The sequence below is a fragment of the Marmota marmota genome, unplaced genomic scaffold, assembly GCF_001458135.2.
Source record: "Marmota marmota marmota unplaced genomic scaffold, marMar, whole genome shotgun sequence".
Taxonomy (NCBI): domain Eukaryota; kingdom Metazoa; phylum Chordata; class Mammalia; order Rodentia; family Sciuridae; genus Marmota; species Marmota marmota.
The window spans coordinates 5,625,640-5,629,211 of NW_026000119.1; the positions used below are offsets into that span (position 1 = coordinate 5,625,640).

At 40.5% G+C, this 3,572-nt stretch overlaps 1 pseudogene; it reads left to right on the forward strand.

Annotated features, from left to right (window-relative positions):
* The first annotated feature begins 571 nt into the window (after positions 1-571).
* Positions 572-1,466, forward strand: LOC107153653 (annotated as a pseudogene).
* The last annotated feature ends 2,106 nt before the right edge of the window (positions 1,467-3,572 follow it).

A 3,572-nucleotide genomic window follows, 5' to 3' on the forward strand; every position in this document is an offset into this window, starting at 1 on the left:
AGACATAGGATGTGGGCATGCTGTTTCACAAGGCTGCCAGAACTGAAGGAAGTTACCAACCTAGTTCCTGCCACCCCTCTCCTAGCACTGCCCATGGGCACCTGTCACTAACAAGGCAAAGAAAGAATTCTGTGATTCTAATGGGCCCTGATCACAGAGAGGGGCTAGGGAGGTCTCCAATAATGATATGGCTCTGGTTGTCACCCTGCCTTAGGGCTCCTTCCTTGTGGAGGACCAAGTACATGTTGGATGCTTCTATCCAGTCATCTTGCCCCTTTGGAAGTACTCTAAAGCAAAAAGAACATCTTTGGGTGGGCAGCTGCCCGATCCTGCTGTGCATCCCTAGGATCTTATGGCAGGAATTTGGCTGTGTTTTCTTGCCTCAGAGAACAAACTCATCTATTATGGGCCTGGCCTGGGTTGCTGCCTTTGAAAACAAGGAAAGGTCGGTAGATAACAACATGGAATTTCCAGAGAAGTATTATTTTAAAATTTCATAAAGAATAAGTAAACCACATGGACTTGTCAAGGGAAATTGAACTAGTCTGAGTTTAAGGGAAAGGATAAGATAATGTGTGCCTAACCTGTAATTAACACCAAGGAGGCCAAGTGGCAGAAGGTCTTATATGAGCAGCAGCCCTTCCCTGATGTGGACCAGCAGTACCTGGAAGAGCTCCAGAAAAACATCTATGCCTGAAAATACCAATATTGAGCTGTGGTATTTGAGTCCAGTCTAGTGATACAACAGCTATGAAGTGTCTGTGTTTTTGTGGTCATCTGGTGATATATGGATGAGGATCTATTGCTCCCCCCTGACCCCCAGCTCTTTGGAACTGGCCTGGCATTTTCATTAATGGATTAAGTTTTGTTTGATCTCCCTGATGGAGGTGAAGGGCAGAAGAGGAGCAGGAAGATATGGTGGGCTGACCTGAAGAGTGTCTTGGTCTTCAGCATTTTCACTTAACGGTTTCTCACCAGTGCTGAGTACTCTGACAGAGTCCGTTAGCGCTGACACCATCTGTGTCATGTCAGTCTTCATGCTATAGGGCCAACTCATCTTCTTTGACTGTGGGGCCAATGCTGCTATTGTATCCAGCACACTGTCCTTGAACATGGCCATCTTTGCTTTTGTCTGCCTGGCCTCACATCTTCCCCGGTTCCTGCATGCCTTCATCATGGTGACATTTGCCATCCAGGGCTTTGCACTGTGGCCCATGTTACAGAAGAAACGAAAGGCCTGTACTCCCTGCAACTAGGTGGGGGTCACACTGCTTTTTGCATTTTCAGCCTTGGGACACCTGCTGTCCATTAGTGTGGTGGGAGTCATACTCTTTGCTCTTGTGTTGGTTTCCACCATGTGTCTCTGCCCTTTCTAGCTCATTCACCTGCAGCTTTTTAAAGAAAGCATTCATGGGCCTTGGGATGAAGCTGAAATCAAAGAAGACTTATGCAGGTTCCTCAGCTAAGTTAGGGACCACCCCATGACCTTATTTACACAAACTGATAGACTCGCATCCTAACGAGCATAAAGTCAGAAGACAGAGCCCATTCTGGAAGCAGCAGGCTGATGTGGATGAGAGAACAGAGATCAGAAGAAAACAATAACAAAGACTTGGGTGGTGAAGGTGTTTACCCTTTCTGCTATTTTATGATGAAAAAGTTTTCTGGTGCCCTCTTGAGTTATTGCCTCTCATCTGTTGACTGATGACTCTCATCTCTTTGACTAGGGGGCCAGTGCAGCCATTCTATCCCACACCCTGTCCTCGAACTTGGCCATCTTTGCCAGATAAAGTGATGTGGTCTCTATTTAAAAAAAGTAACAATACATCACATCCTCACATCAAAAACAAAAACAAAAACAAAAACAAAAGAAGAAGAACATCTTTTTCTTGGGGGTAATAGTTCCTCAATGCATGCCACATAGTTCACATTCCAAGGAAGCATTTCCTGGCTTACAGGATGTCTGATATCCTCTCTATGGATCTCCCAGCAACTGCAGGTCAAAGGATGACAGATGCTTCAGCACAACCACGTGGACTTCCTGAGCACAGATTAAGGACCCTGAAGAAGGATCCCAAGATAGTCCGACAATACTTTTTTCCCCAAAAAAGTAATTTTGAGAACCAGATGACATAACTTACGTAAAACCCCAAAACACAGAGCCTCAGAGAGAGGAAAGTCTAAAGAAATGTTCAATATGAAAGTGCTGCAAAAATTCAAGGCACAGGTAAAGAGAAAGGAAAATCTTATTTTCTTGAGGCAAGTCATGCACAGGAGGTGATTAATTTGCATATAGTGCTCACAGATGTTTTACAGACATGCTTGTATACATCTGGCATCAATAAATCAGGGAGGTGAGGAAGAAAGGAGAACAGAGAAGGAAAGGACCCCCCCCCCAAAAAAAATACCCCAAACTTTTTCCTAAATCTTTAGGATACAGAACATTAAATGCAGACACAATCACCAAAGCCATCCACTGAATATACTGTGGACAGAGTAGCTCATAAATTTTAGCAAGGAGATGAATACAAATATTTTGTAATTTTTCTTCAGAAATTTATTTCAGACTCACACATACAGTTTTACTTTTCCCTGTTAAATGTCTTCTTGAGCCACAACAAGAAGATTTAAAACACTGTATTTTCCTATGGAGCTAGTTTTTAGTTTAAATTTCAGCATATAGTGATATATGAAGAATGTCAATGCACTTTATCTGCTACAAGATCTCTTATAAGAAAAATTACTAGTTAAAAGGGATGATACATATCTTAAGTCTGCATCAGGGAAAGAGAAATTATGTGTTTGATCTCAGGAGTTTGGTATTGTGTTGTGATACCATTTAACTCAAATGCAGTTTAAAATTCTACATGAATTTTTGACTGTTTTGACTGTCAATTGAAGGTGAAAAACCATTTTGATAGACATGTCAATGAAATGATGAATGGGGAAGATATCAACTTGGTTAGCTTTTTTGTTTTTTTGACTGCCACATGATTCTTTTTGTACTGTATCATGATTGAACAAAAAAGGCATTAATTCAAAGACCAGAAATTCAGTGAGTTTTAGACTAATCACCTCAAGGTGTACTGGATTTATCTGCAATATCCTTTACATATTGATGCTTATGCTTACTTGGCTCCCTTGGTTTGTATTCAGTATTTGTGCCACAGAAGGTAGATCATTAATGAATGACTTTAAAATGCAAATTTGTCAAGGTCAGAATTTCAAAAACAGAAGCTTGTTTATTGAACTTGCACTGCATTTTATTTCTCTTTAACAGTTTGTTAGATTATTAATCAAAATGTTGACTGTAATTTTTTATGAATTATAAAAGTCATCTTTCAGTCTTTGTCTAATTGAGCTTAATGTGAGAGAAAAATCTTTTGGGCAGACAGGAGATGGAAATATCATCAGTAGAAACAATATAGATACATTATTCTATGGAACCAAGGTGTTCCAAAGAACTTGGTTGTAAGTAGAATGTTTGTAAAATAAATTAAGCTTCCCCAATGTCTCTTTTTATGAAAAAGGGCCTATACTTCTTATGGAGAACACCTTTTGAGGTCTCTTTC